Source organism: Hydra vulgaris, chromosome 13 (assembly GCF_038396675.1).
Source record: "Hydra vulgaris chromosome 13, alternate assembly HydraT2T_AEP".
Lineage (NCBI taxonomy): Eukaryota > Metazoa > Cnidaria > Hydrozoa > Anthoathecata > Hydridae > Hydra > Hydra vulgaris.
In genome coordinates, this window is record NC_088932.1 from 1,402,581 (window position 1) to 1,418,523 (window position 15,943).

Below are 15,943 nucleotides of genomic sequence, written 5' to 3' on the forward strand. Positions count from 1 at the left end.
ACTACAAAATGGTGATCATTTTGCATCATCCTTAGAATAATCGATAAAATAATATTTACATATAAATAAATATATAATTATAATTATTTTACCTATTCCCCTTATTTCCTCCATAAAGTTGTCTAAAGTAAGAAAAAAGATGACTTAAGCTAAAATTAACTATAAACTAAACCAAAACTATAAACTAAAATAAATTTTAAATCTTAATACCTGTATCTTAGAAGAAAAAGGTCGGTTGTCCAGTTTTTTGTGAAAATGAGCAATGTATGAGACCTTTTTAGTTTTTTCAGTAACTGCAGAGGTTGTCCTATGACAATGTGAAACAAAGTTAGGTCAATATAAAAGGTCTGGTGTCCCCACAATGTTCAAAGGAAAAACGTCTGTTATCCAGAAATAACTTTTTAAAAAATAAAATAAACTTGAAGTTTTAAAGTTCCAGTTACAGTACAAATAAACAAATTTCTATTAAAAAATATCTAATAGCGAAAACACTGACTTATTTCACCCTTCAATTCTGTTTCTAAACAATAAAAGCACTTAAATGTATAGGCGTTAAAATATCTACTTAATTTTTTAAAAATAAATTTACTTAACTAATGTAACTAATACCTTTATTAGCTCTCTCTTGATTAACTAAAGAAAATAAATCTTAATTAAACTTACTTGATATAAAATGTTATAAAAATTTTTTATATCATAAATAATTTTATCATATAAAAATCTGTCTTACTAAAAATTTTAATTTTTCTCTTTATTATTGACAATATAATTTTAAGTAGGACCTAAGTTCTTGTGCTTATTTTATAAAATTATAAAAACCTACTGTTTTACTTAAAAGTCAACAACAACATTTTAAAAAACATTTTATTTACTTGACAAAAAATGAAAATCTTTTTAAACTTACTACCTCTCTCTTCATTGTTGTCAACTAAACAGAAAAACAAACAAACAATTGATATTAAATTTTCACTTTGTTAGTAGGTTATTAAGAAGATTAAATAGATTATTGATGTATTTATTGTGCTCTAACAGTTATCCATAAACTATAACTATTTTTTACAACCTGGTGTAATTTAACATATCTTTTTTTAGTAATTAATAAATGTTTCAGATTGTAATATATAAGATTTTAAAAACTTGAAATTTTAGACCTACTTGAAAGAAAACATATATATTAAGTATTTTTATTCCTTTTTAAAAAGTAAAAATGCTTTTTAACTTACTTTCTCCAACAATACTGTTGTCATCGAGCAAACAAGTATTGAAGTCGATTCTTTTTTAAATCTACTTTAATTACTTTAATAATAAAATAATTATTTAATCTTTTTGGATTGAATTAATTTACAAAAATTTTAGTCTAAATCATTTTATTATTGTAAAGTTAAATTAAATCAACAAACATATACGAACTGCAATTTATAAGATTTAATTAAAACAAAATGGAAAAAATTATTTCGTAGTAATTTAGCAACTAAAAATAAACATACATTTAAGATTTAACTTCGTAAGATGATACGAATCAGTAACATAATACACATCTAAATAAATACAAAACTTCATCGTCAACAATTAGGGACATTCTATTAATTCGGTATAAAAATAAATATGCTTAAATACAAATTTAATAAAGGTAATGGACATGTTAAGATATAAAAAATATAAACAATTAAAATGATCAAACAGAACATGACCTACTTGAAAGATATGATAAGATGTAATAAAACAGATATAATAGAAACGTGCTTTTTTAATGTCTGGAAATTCGAACTCAAATTTCCGGAACAGAAGACAAACTAACAGCGCACAAACAAAACTGCGCATCACTAAGCGTAACAAAACAACCAAGAGTAACAAAAATGTTAAGACGCATTTAACTTTAGCATTTCATTATTACAAATTACATTAGGATTAGCAAATTCAACTAAATATATTGTGATTAGCAATTTTAATCGATGCCTAAAATTCAATTATATACTTTTTGTACGCGTTTAATTCATAACGCAACTAATTAGTTTATTTACTAATATGTGCAGTAAACACATCTGGACATAAGAGTTAATTTATTTTAACTCCATTTTTTGTGAATGAGTTAAATACAAATTTGATATATACGTCGCATATTCCGTTTGGGCGATCTCGCCTTCTAATCGTTATTTATTGCGGTTTAACAGGAAACCATAATGATTAGTCTTAAATCCATTTTATGAGCCAAAAAATCTTAAAATAGTTTTTTACTATACTATCACATTCAGCTACCAAAATTTTTAAATTGGCTTTTAAAGGTTACGTTACAATCATAGTTTTCAACGTGACAAAATTTCATGTTTGTAAACCAAGCAGACTGCACCCGGGTCTTGTTAAGTCTGTTCAACACAGACCATTTTTATATTATTGGTATTGCCTCATTGTTTGAATAGTTTTTAGTAAACAGAAAATTGCTACCATTTACTAAAAATTCCTCTTGTTACTCGAAATTTAATTTCCTTAAATATTTTGACACACACAAAAAAGTCCCTTTCTTTTTTTGCCTTAATGGTGGCCAGGTGAATAGAGCTATTTATATTAAGAATAATCAAGTTTTTGATAAAGACCTTTTACCAAAATAATAGTATGAAAAACAATGATTTTCATATATATTAATTTTTTCTTTCTTTTGTCAAAAGTGTTGCAAATGTAAACTAAGCTAATTAATTAGTTAAACACGTAATAAAATTTAAGTTACTCGATATTTGACAAATTCGCAAAACTACAATATTTTTCATGTTTTTGAAGGTTTTTAAATTGTTTTTAAATACAAACCCCCCGTTTAAAAAGATCCCCTAAGTTACGTACTACAAATTATTAGGCATAAAACAGATAAAATATTAAAAAAATTGATCTAACTGCATATATTTAAATCATTTTAACTAACAAAAATTTACAATAAAAGGAAATCAGGTGTTTTTTTTTATAAATTGTATAAATGCTTTAATCGCAAATCTTAAATTTAAAAAAAAACTGAATTTTAATGTCATAGTTTAAAAAAAAAAAAAAAAAAAAAACCACATAAAAACTGAAAATCGATTTACCTATTATTAGTAACCTATTTTGACACTGCAGTTAATAAAAACATTTATCGAAAATGTAACTATTAGATCTGTTTCGAAGTACAAAAGAATTAACAATACTAAAAAAAAACTCAAATGAGATATATATTGCATTTTTAGCAATTGCTGATTTGGCTTTTAGTAAATAAATGAAAGCAGTAAGTTCCAATAATGAAACTACTTATTATTCATATTTAATAAAAGACACCAACGGGAAGGTAAGCCAAGCTGTCTATCAACACAAAACATCACAACAATAACACATAACAACTGCATATTTGCACCCTTGATTCTAAAAATCCAGTGAAACTAACAAACCGAATTAAAATATAAAAGGCAAAATTAAAAAACCCAATTTAGAGTTAACTATATCTATCTTTTTACTAAACATGTAAATAAATAAAATTATACTTGTTTTTATATTCAATATTAGTTATTTAATTACTTCAAGTTTAGGACATTAAAGCATCCTAGATTTAAAGATCAAGGTTGCATACTCTCTCATCCACATTAAGCTAAATATTAACAGACATTATTATGTGTTTCCAGAATAAATAAAAAAGGCTGGACAACACAACCTCGCTCTAAAGCAGTAACACTGCCTGGCACTAAATGATGCCAAGTCACACCTCTGCTATAAGTACACCGCTTGGCTGGCAACGTAATCTATCTTACTCAACATAATGCCAAGTCATACCACTTTGAAAACACGAAAACAACATAATTTAAACATATATACTTCTATAAACAAATATGATTTTATATAAAACGTATGAATACATTTTATAACAATATTAAATGACATATATATTTATCAAAAACTATGAAAAACAAAATTAAAACAATAACTAAAGTTATATATACAAATTGTGCTCACAACCTATAAACAGAAAATTTTCATAATGAAAATCTAGAGACTATAAATTAAGAACATTAGAAAATATAACATCATTTGTATAACACTTTTCACCTACCATACCTTGAATGAGATGTTTATCAATTTTGAAAAACAAACTATTAAATGCTCTAGTTCTTGAACATGCAACATACAGTTGACTATGAGAGAAACACGGTTTTTTGAGATACACCCTCTATCAAATGTTTTAAATTGACTTTTATTAATTTTCATTAAATAAGCCAATCTGACTGGAAACTGACGACGTATCAGAACAAAAGGTAGATTAAAATGTGATGGAGCCAACTGAATTCGGAAAACAAAACCCGTTTACCACCAGACACACCTGTCAAAACCTCTACATCAATATAATTAATTTGAAAAGCACAAACTTTCATTCAAGTTCCATAACCCAGCTTTGAGATCTAAATTTTTAAGTATCATAATTACACAACCAATTTTCAATAATAAACAATGAGGTGGCATACCTAAAGGAGTTTCGCTGTTCAAGAACTCAACAGGAAAGTTATTTCTTTCATTAAGGTCATCAGTATCAATTTGATCAGCACTTAAATAAATTTTGACTTCACCCAGCACACATTCAAGCACTTCTTTATTGATTGATAATGAATCAATATTAGCAAGTTTTAAAATCATGCGTTTAGAATAATCATTTTGTTTAGCATCTCCAAAAATCTTTTTACTAATCAATTCATTTTCTCTATTAATGCATTGATCAAAGCATCCCTTAAAAGGATCCTCCTTTTTGACAGGTATTGCTCTATTTCCAAGTTTTAGTAGCCATTGGGAAAATTCACCTTCCCCATCTTGTACTCTAATATTTTCAGTTTATGAAAATTTCTGCACCCATTGCCACTGTAAAGAACATTTCATACATGATTCTACTATTTCAGCTGGTTGTCGTCTTTTCACAAAAGGTAGAAGTTGCCTAAAGTCACCACCAAAAGAATGACTTTTCCTCCATACAAAAAGTTACTGTTGCAAATATCTTTTAACAACCTATCAACTGCACCTAAGGCATGTTTAGGTATTATGGATGTTTTATCAAGCAAAAACAAAGTAACTTGTTTTAAAAATACCCGTGTATAGAGTTAGGAGTTATATTACATGTGCTATTATCCAATATTGGAACAGGAAGTTTGAATAAACCATGCCATTTAGATCCATTTGTAAGAAGAGTTACTGCTATGCCAGTCCATGCAAATATAGCAGATTTAAAGCCCCTACTTATGGTTTCAGCAATCAAATAATTATACGTAAAGGTTTTTCCACTACCGGCTGGTCGATCCATGAAAAACAATCTAGAATGTTGATTTTCTACACTTGGTAGCTTATTCAGTGCAGCAAGGATAGCATTACATTCATTTAATTGATTGACATTAGGCAACAGTATCATTCGATTGGCTTCGTAAATAGATTGTTGAACATTTTCATCAAAATTTTTTAGATATAAACCTATAAACTCATCAATAACAGGCAGATTGTAATTTGCCAGCGTTTAAAGACTTTAATTAATAATCTTTTCAATTTGACGATGACTAGCTTGTTCAGCAATTTGAAGTGGGACTGAGTGAATGAAATCATCAATAATAAAATCTTTCTATGTATTCCAGAGATGTAAATCATTGTCAAGTTCAAAATGGTCAAAATTATTGAAAGCAACTGTCTAATTTGCTTTAGCATATGCGTTAAACTACCTCAGAAAGAATATTTTGCCATTTAGTGTCGTCTTGTAACAAACCTTTTAAAACACACGCTTCATGAAACGTTTCAAGAACAATACCATTAAAAAATTGCAAAATTAACAATCTTAGAAAAACTAATCCTCCAATTGGATTAACTTAAACATTTATACTATTACTTTACTACCAACCCTCTGTCTAACCTTCCATTTACAACGCTTATCATCAAATATAAAGTGTTAAGAAATGTCTACATACGAATAGCAATGTGCTCTTTCATTTTCAGTATTTAACTTAAACCATGCTGCTAAATGCTAAAAAACCCTGCTAAAAACCCTAACCCTAACCCTAACCTCACATTGAGCTGCACAATCTAAAGCCATTTGCTCTGCTCCATTTTAAAAATACACTAATTGATTTTCAGGTAGATGAACTTTAAGGCGTATAATGGTGTGTGACATATGACTTATTAAATACTCGAAAATTCGCTACAATGCTTCAGTTGCACTAACATAACGACAATCTAAAAAAGTATTTACTTCATCATGAATAATTTGTTCAGTTATTAAAATATTGGCACAGTCGTGACCGTTGTATTTGTACAAATATTTAACAGCCTTAACAGAAATGCAAGCTTCAAAATTATTGTGAGCTTGATATTTCTTTTATAAACATGGATTGTAAGGTACCATCCAGCGGTTATCTTCATTGTTACCCTTAATATTGATAACCAAACGATTATCACGACGTCTTTAGCGTGGATAGCCATAACGAACTGCTACTGTGTTAGCATTAACTTCTTTAGGATACTTTTTGCACACCCCATCTTTCATACAGGGAGAATTGGGATACAGTATGACACATGGGCCGTGAATCATTCAAGTTTTAACAACGTCTTTTTAACGCTTTTGAAATTCAATAACCTGAACAAGTGTAACAACTTTCCATAAAACACCGTGCTTAAAAATTTCATTAAGAAGGTTATTTAATTTGAGTTTAAATACTCGAGTGACCAAGTCAGGTCTACCATTTGCTGGCTGTCCTGGATATAAATTTTCATTTATTTCGTGCCATTTTGGGTTGCAAGTGAAAGTGATAAAAAGATCTGGTTTACCATACTTTTTAATTATAGCCACAACTTTAAAGTTTTCTTTTAAAGCTCTAGTACTTCTTATATCAGTTGATGTCAAAATAACAACACGTACTGGTCTTACATTATGATCATTTCAAAGGTTGTTTACATGTTTGTGTAAGGTATCATACTGCTCGCTACTCAGTTTGTTTTGGTTATTTCTGATGAAAGCAAGGCGCTGGACTTCAATTTTAACATTCGCATCAACAGCATATTGCTAACAGTTTTTTGCCATAAATAAGTGAAGAAAAAAATTGTCTAACTAAAAGTTTATAATTGTAATACTGAGATAATGTAACATGATTTCTAACCAATGTAGCACGTTCAGGGTTGTGAACCAATTGATTATGCCAACCATTATCAACCCTTGGATAAAATAGAGGATAAACCATAGAATCTAAGTTGGCAGGCGTACTTGATGTAGTTTCAAGAGGATAACCTTTTGGGTAAATAACAATTTCCCTGGACGTAGGTGGTCCACCAATTTCGCCAACCAGTACAACTGCAACTTTATTATGTGAAGAGAGATTATAGCGACGTCTAACTTGTCCTTTAAGTAAAGACAGTTTTACAACTGACACTGAGCAACTTTCTATTGCTGCTTGACAAATTTTTTCATCTTCCACTTCAGCCAGGTTTTTAAATGCAAGACTAATGCGTTCTCTTCACTAATAATAGTTTGTAATCAAAACATTTAATCATTGAAGCAAAGATCATTACCACATTGTTGCATTTTAAAATTTACTGCCGCAAGTGGATCATAGATGTATAGCTGACAATATGTCGGCGGAACATCTAGATTTGGTCTAAGATTACCTATACAATTAACAACTTGACCACATATTGTAAAACATGGCGGCCCATGGTTCATGGGTTGAACTACATTAGCTTTAAATGAAGCAAAAGAAAGACAGGCATTATAATTTCTAACACATTTAAAAAAATTCAGATTGGTATTTATATTTGCATAGTTTCCTTTAAATAAATCTTCTAAATCTTGTGGAAATGATTAAGGTTGCGACAAAACTACCTTTCCATTATGGCAATATAAAAAATGTGTTTTATCGGAAAATTTCCTAGCACCACAATGCTGACAAAAATAATCTATTTCGCCTAAATAATTATTATCTGGAATAGTATTGCTTCTTGCTATACAATGCATTCTTTCGTATCTAGCAGCATTTCAAGCATTTTGTCGATTATTAATTTCATCTCGCGTAAGCCTATCTCTTTCATTTCTGCGGCGATTATTTTCAACTCGGCTAACCAAGCTCTTCTCATTTGGGTTCGAGTTATTTGCTGATTGCCAAGCAGCATTTTAAACATTTTGTCGATTATTAATTTCATCTCGCCTTAGCCAATCCCTTTCATTTCTGCGACGATTAACTTGCCTATTAACATTTCGATTTTCTAAACTAATATCTGCGTCTAGCCTAAATTCATCCATTTAAACTTAACTTTTGGTTGAAAGTAGTAACAAAAAATCTTAAACGAATCCTGATGGTTTTGATCTTTTCTATATAATTTTTTTTTTTACTCTAAATAGCACACAAAAATAATTTTTATACATAACAAACTGTCATTTAAAATAAATTATACAATAACAAATTTAAAAAAAACATATATATCAGCTAGGAGTTGTTTGAAAAAAAATTAGCAAATAAAAATAAAAAAATATTAAAAACATGCAATTCTAATAATAAACATACTGCAAATTCAGAAACAAAAAAAAAGAATTATTACTTCAAAAAAGTAACTTTATTAGTAAACGTATTTATAACATTCATAAAACTTTACAATATTTTGTTCTTCTTTACCACGTAAATACATGATCTGATAAATCTATAATGTAATTTTTTTTTTTTTCATTATTATTATATTTATTATTATTATAATAATATTGTATAATTTAAAAAAGGAAAATAGATATCTTGTTGTTGCTTGTTGTAGTTGTTGTTAGTGTTGTAAAATATTATTATTTCATGTTAGCCTTTACAAATTACTTTATGGTAGAACATCATGATTCCAAAATATTTATAGCAAAACCATGTAGTAAACAGCGCTAAAGACAAAAAATCTTGGTAAAATAATGTGTCGTGGATTTTAGTGAATGATTAAAATCAGTGATTTTTAATAACAAAATTACCTATTTATCATTCTTAACAATAGAGACCGACCCGAAGGTAAGCCAAATGTCTATCAACTCAAAAGATAACAAAAAAGCACTATCACAACAACAACACACAACAATAGCAAACACACTAAGTAAACACAATATGCATAAAGCATAACTTAACTAACATAACATTCATATATAAAAGAACATAAGTAACAACATTACGCAAAATGTTATTAAAATACATTGTTATTTATTGTTTGGATAATTAATAGTAAAGGCTTGAAAACACCTAGACTTAGAGCAGTAACAGTTTGACACTAAACACTGTCGTGCAACCCTCTGTTATAAGTATTGGAGTTGCCTAATAATGAAGGATTGCCTTCAAATAATTTTTTAAACTCTTGTGCAATAGCACTAGTTGGTATGATTAACTCTTCACGTCTTTTAATATGAGTGAAACTATATCTTTCTAGCCAAAAATCTGGCAATCTATCCTTATAAGGCTCCAAAATAAGAAATAATATCCCTGCATTTAATAAACCAACAAGTATTAAAGTAATCTTCTTGCGGTCTCTCATTGTGAGAACATCAAGGACGGAATCAAAAAAACACACTCTATAATAATTATAACCAAAAGATTTGAAAAACGAAGTTAATAAGCCTCATAGTCTAGTTATTAGTAAATCGTCATCAATAATATAGGGAGACATAAATTGATTAAAAATTATAGCGAGACATATATTGATTAAATAATATAGTGAGACAATTTGATTAAATAATATAGCGAGACATAAATTGATTAAATAAAATAGCGAGACATAAATTGATTAAATAATATAGCGAGACATAATTTGATTAAATAATATAGCGAGACATAAATTGATTAAATAATATAGCGAGACATAATTTGATTAAATAATATAGCGAGACATAATTTGATTAAATAATATAGCAAGACATAAATTGATTAAATAATATAGCGAGACATAATTTGATTAAATAACATAGCGAGACATAATTTGATTAAATAATATAGCGAGACATAACTTGATTAAATAATATAGCGAGACATAAATTGATTAAATAATATAGCGAGACATAATTTGATTAAATAACATAGCGAGACATAATTTGATTAAATAACATAGCGAGACATAATTTGATTAAATAATATAGCGAGACATAATTTGATTAAATGGGATAACTTGAAATAATGCTGCACATCTAGTATAAAGTTTCGCCATGATATTGTTAGCGTTGTTAAGAGGTAAAAGTGAATGTAATTTCTTAAATTGTTTATATTCTCTTAAATAATATAATAACATGGCATATGAAGTTATTTTGTAATATATAAATAATACTGTAAAGTCATTGAAATATAATCATCAAATATAAAGTAAAGTCATCAAATATAATATTTGTGAAATCAGTGTTTAAGATAACAGAATTTACCTCGTCATTCTTCCTATTCTTGGCTTTGGGGGTTTTAATTTTAAAGTATATATTAACATATATACCTGTTTGAACGTCCTCTGAATGTTGAAAACATCGGCAACAAGCGTCTTAATTTTCCTCACATTTCTTGCTGGAATAAGTACATTTATTCCGGATATATATTGCGACATTGTCAAAATGGTGTTTGGTACCGACGTGTTGTATCTTAGCAGAGTCGTTACTTGGCTTGCGTCTTGTAGCGTTACTCGCCCGTCCTGCCACAATGCGTCCTTCACATCTAATTAATAAATGGCTTCTATCTGGGAGACATCCAGTAGTACAAAAAAAGAACCTCCAATGTGGTACCACTGACAGTAGCCTTAATGAAATTAGTATTTTAAAATATTTTATTTTAATATAAATTTATAAATATATATTTAATTTACCTTTTCCACATTCTGTAAAATCATGTCGCACAATTGAGTTTGGGTAAATGAGGTAGGGTTGAATGATTCTATCGTAAGGCACCTTTCATTCGGAAAGTCCTAATGAAACGGTTGCTAGTAATCGGGCTACGTTTAAGATTTTATCACTCTCTTATTGATGATGATTACGCATTATTAGATAAGAAAGAAGAAGTAAAAAAGTGTAGAAAAGAGAAGGAAAATAAAGTCGATGAGGACAGAAATGATGCAATACGAAATGTTTTTGAATCGCAGCGTTTGGAGAGAATTATATTGAAAACATGGTTGTAAACCCGTACTGTATATGTTATTGAATATTGGACGAGATCAAACCAGTCATTTGCGCGCGACACGAGGGTTGTAACAGAGGCATATATTATCATTTTCTTGCACTTTTGCCATTTGATCAAACCACTAACAGTTTCCTCATCAACTCCCAAGCAGTTATTAGACGCAATTTTGCAGAGTGTGGGAAAGGTAATTATATTTTTTATTTTATAAATTTTATATATTAATTTAAATTAACATTTTAAGTTTATTATTACGCTACTGTGAATGGTGCCACAATGGATCAAATCTTTTCTCTGTTAATGAATATATTCCAAATCGATTGCATAAGTTGCTCAGATGTGACAACTGCATTTTGGCGGGGTGGGCGGTTAACTCTACTAATTGCAAGTTGAATCGCCACACTGCTAAGATCCATCACGTCTCGTCTGGAGAACATAAAGAAAATACTGCAATACATATCCGCAATAAGTGTAGTTATACATTAACGAGATGTGAAGCTGATTGTGGGACTTGTCCCCAATGTGTTCAACATACAGAAGACATTCAAACAAGTAAATATAAAGCTTTATATTTATATTATGTAAATATATTATTAAATATTTATATATTATTATTTATTTTATTTAGACGGACTTATTACATTCCTTTGCAAAGAGCAATGCAAAAATCCAGTGTCCTTCGATGCCCAGTAGGCACAGCGACGTGACAAAAACGTGAATTTCACGTTATTTTGGCACGTGACAATTAGGTGACTTTTAGGTCCCCATGAAATGACCAATTCACGTGATTTATGGACGTGTTTTTCACGTTACTTTTGGCACATGATATTTAGGTGACTTTTTGGTCCCCATAAACTGTCCAAAAGACGTGCTCTTTACGTTAATTTTGGCACGTAATATTTAAGCAATAATTATGCTTTATAATTACAATTATAAGTGTTGGGATTCGTGTAAAGAAAAAAAAATTATCGTCGAGGAAATATTTAATACGTATTAAAATACATGGTTTTATTAGTCAGTATATTAGTTCTTGACATAAAAATTTTTAATTTGTAATAAAAGCTGCACTTTTGTTAAAATATCCTCCTTATATCCAATAAGTAATAAGTACGAAGTCGTAGATCTGCAACTTACGAAGAGCACGCTTCAAACTTATATATCTATTCTCCCATAAAAGCACGCTTCAAACATAACCTAACGAATCAGTCGATATTTTCTTCTATAAGAGCACGCATCAAACTTTATCTAATGAATCAGATTTAGCTGAAAAGAAACGAATAAATTTTTAAATAATAATATGATTATTTAATAATTATCTTAAATCACAAACTTTTAAAACAAACCTTACTTTGAGAGTTGCTAGCTACTTTTGGCAACAAGATCTTCTAGTGTGTTATTTGTTTTCTTTTATCTAAATCATTAAATAATTTTAAGAAAACAATACTACATACAGTGTAAAAAAATAAAAGTCATTTGCCTTCTAATTTTATACTCTGATTGCTAAAAAAGTAAATAGGTATTTAATAAAAAAAGATGTAACAAAAAAGTCGACAGATGATTATAAAAAAAGAAGTACATAATAAAAAATACAAGTTTAAAAAAATATTTTTTATCTATATATATATCTAATATCTATCCCTAGATTTATCTATATCTATATCTATATAAAGTTAATAACTGACGGGCGTGATTAGAAAAAGACCTGTACTCACCTTATGTGATAACATCTGTGTACTATGTGATAACATGATAATTTGTTTTCTTTGTTTTCCATCTTCTTACATTTGCATCTGTTTCTGCATTAACTTGTTCATACATTAACACACTAGATGCAAAGGTGACAGCCCACAAAGTTGCTTTAAATGAGTAATCTACAAAGTTTTGAACAGCATTAAATGTCATTTTAGAATGCACACAAAAATTAAAACAATTTATAAAAATGTAATATTTATCACATAACCACAAAGCATTATAGTGGGGATTTTATATCATGATTTTCCTTATCCATGGTCAGATTTTCACCTTGAGGCTCCTTTTGCAGTGGAAACATTCACCACAGCTAAGGAGCCTGATCTACCCCTAATTATATATAATATATTAAGTATAAAACTAAAAATATGTATAATAAAGTATTGTCAAATTAGGTCACCAATAAATACAGAGTGCTGAAAATTCAACTCAGAATCAAGTTGCATTCACCAACAAGATATGAATTAAATCAAATTCTTGCTACAGAGTGCGATCACAAAGAAGACAAAGAGAGGGAAAAGTGAAATTTCTCAAACTTTATAAGTTAAAAGGTTATTGGGTCTTACTACAGAATGATATTCCTAGGCAATAACATAACAATACCATTGGGTCTTCCTAGTCAATAATATTTTATGCAGAACTTATTATTTGTCATGTAGCTAAATAAATTTAATATTAAATAAGTTATAATAACTTATTTATTATCAAATTAATTACATTGACAAATTTGACAGTCTAAAATAATATACAATATGGTAGAAAGTATACCTTGTAGTAGGGTTTGATCTTTTGTGTGTTGCAATATGAGAATTATCTGCCATAACGTTACACAATTTTGAACTAAGCTTTATAATATATTTATTAAACCTAAATTGATAAAACTTAGTTATAAGATAATATGTTTGGATAAAATATTATATATGTGACATTTTGTTCTTGTCAAAAATGCATTGCGGCGTTATAAAATATCTTACGCCCTACTTTTTAAATTAATTATTATAAAATTACAATGCAAAATAATTACATTATTATAAAAGTAAAAATTAAAAGTAATTACAATAATGAATATATAAACTACATATTTCATGTAATCATTATATTTAAAATATCCGGAAAATTGTTTACGGAAAATATCCTGAAAAAATTCAGAATACTTCCCCCCTCATTTTCCCCTTAATTTTGCATTCAGCTAAGTTGTTTCTCAACTTTTTAAAAACTTTTCTTAATTTTTGTATGAATGATGACTAAAACAACATAATAACAAATAGATGAATAATATATACTTGTTATATGTTGTAATAAAAGTTGTATGTATGGAACTTGTAATATAAGTTGTATGTATGGAAAACATTTCGGATATTTGGAAAATAAATAGATAAATTTCAGAATAATATCTGGTATTCCGGGAATATCCCGAATAAGATAATCCCTGAAACTAAATTATAAAAAAATAGTAAATAAAGAATATCTTTCCAAGTTTCTAATCACAGGTTTTTATTATGAATAAAAAAAGTTCCAAAATACACAATATTTTGGCAACGTAACATTCACATTTTAATCAAGTAAAATTGTCACCTGGACAAGGTCACCTAAAATATGCATGATTGAAACATGAAGAAGGAAACGGGGTAAGAGCAGGCATCAAACTTTATCTAATGAATAAGTCGATATTTTCTCCAATAATAGCTTACAACACCAAATTTAGCTCAAAAGAAACAAATAAAAACTTAAATAATAATATGAATATTAAATAATCATCTTAAATCACAAATTTTTAACACAAATCTTACATGGTGAGTCACCAACTGTTTTGGCAACAAGATGTTCTGGTGCTATTTCTTTGATCTAAATCATTAAACAATTTTTAAAAAAGCAATGCTATACTTGAGAGAAACTTGCTTTACATATTGGAAGGTCGTCAACATTGAAAGATAAGTAAAATGCAGTTTCAAATACAATAGCATCATAATCATCTTTTTGTGGGGAAAACATCGAACAAATCCGCGTTAATAACCTGTTTTATATTGTACATAATAACAATAGTAATAAAAGTGATATAATATATATAATAATAATTTCATATAACTCGAATATATATATATTAATCATATAATATTTAAATAATATAAAAAAAGGAAATAAATAAGTATTAACCCTTTTTAACAAGTAAAGCACGAGATCAAGATGTCATATATTTTAAAAAGATAAAGTATTTAATAATAATATATACATATATCAATAATAAATAACATAACACATTTATTTATTGATATTATCTTGGATAAATTCTTTAACCTTGTTGATAAAAACCAAATAAAGAAAGAAAATCTATTTTGGGTTTTTATCTAAACGACTCTTGAGTAATAATGTATGCAGAAGTTCTAGAGACATTATTATTGCTCAAGAATCAAGAATAAGTTCTGCTAGAACTTATAATTTGTCCATGTAGCTTACTTAATTTAATATTAAATTCGTTATAACATAACTTATTTCGTACTAAATTAAGTAAGCAAAATGGACAAATTCGCGAGTCTAAAATATTATATCATAAAGTAGAAAAAAAGCATACCTTGTATTTGAGTTTAATCTTATTTGTGTGGCAAATAGGGACGGCAAATAGGGTACTAATTTATTCAACTTAATTTGATATAATTTAGATATTAGATATTACAACTTAAAATATATTGCTCTTTTTAGTTCTGTTTTAAATGCATCGCGTTAAAAGATATTATATAGACCAATTTTTTTTTTTTTAATTACGATAATACTACAATAAAAATTAATTATACTATCATAGAAGTAAATAATTATAACTAATATAATGAATACAAAAACTATACTATAAAAAAAAAATTAATATAATAAAAAATATGATTTCACATTTCTTATGCCAGTTTTTTTCGAGAATAAAAAAAGTTCCGAAAGACGAGATATTTTGGCACGTAACTTTCACGTGACTTTCACGTAAAATAGTAACCTGGACGAAGTCACCTAAAATACACGTGATTGAAACGTGAATAAAACGTTGCGTGCCTACTGGGTGAATATATGCGCTACACAAATGTAAAAAA

The 15,943-nt window shown here is 28.1% G+C and overlaps 1 long non-coding RNA gene across 2 annotated transcripts; it reads right to left on the reverse strand.

Annotated features, from left to right (window-relative positions):
• Positions 1 to 12,094: 12,094 nt before the first annotated feature.
• On the reverse strand, positions 12,095 to 15,432 carry LOC136089450 (uncharacterized). 2 transcript variants are annotated; one of them, XR_010643063.1, is made up of 5 exons: positions 14,448 to 15,432; positions 13,641 to 13,739; positions 12,836 to 12,994; positions 12,472 to 12,534; positions 12,095 to 12,386 (listed from the first exon to the last, which is right to left on the reverse strand). It is a non-coding gene; the product is annotated as an uncharacterized LOC136089450 (long non-coding RNA). The 2 variants fall into 2 exon arrangements; XR_010643062.1 differs by having other exon boundaries at positions 12,472 to 12,623.
• Between the last annotated feature and the right edge of the window lie 511 nt (positions 15,433 to 15,943).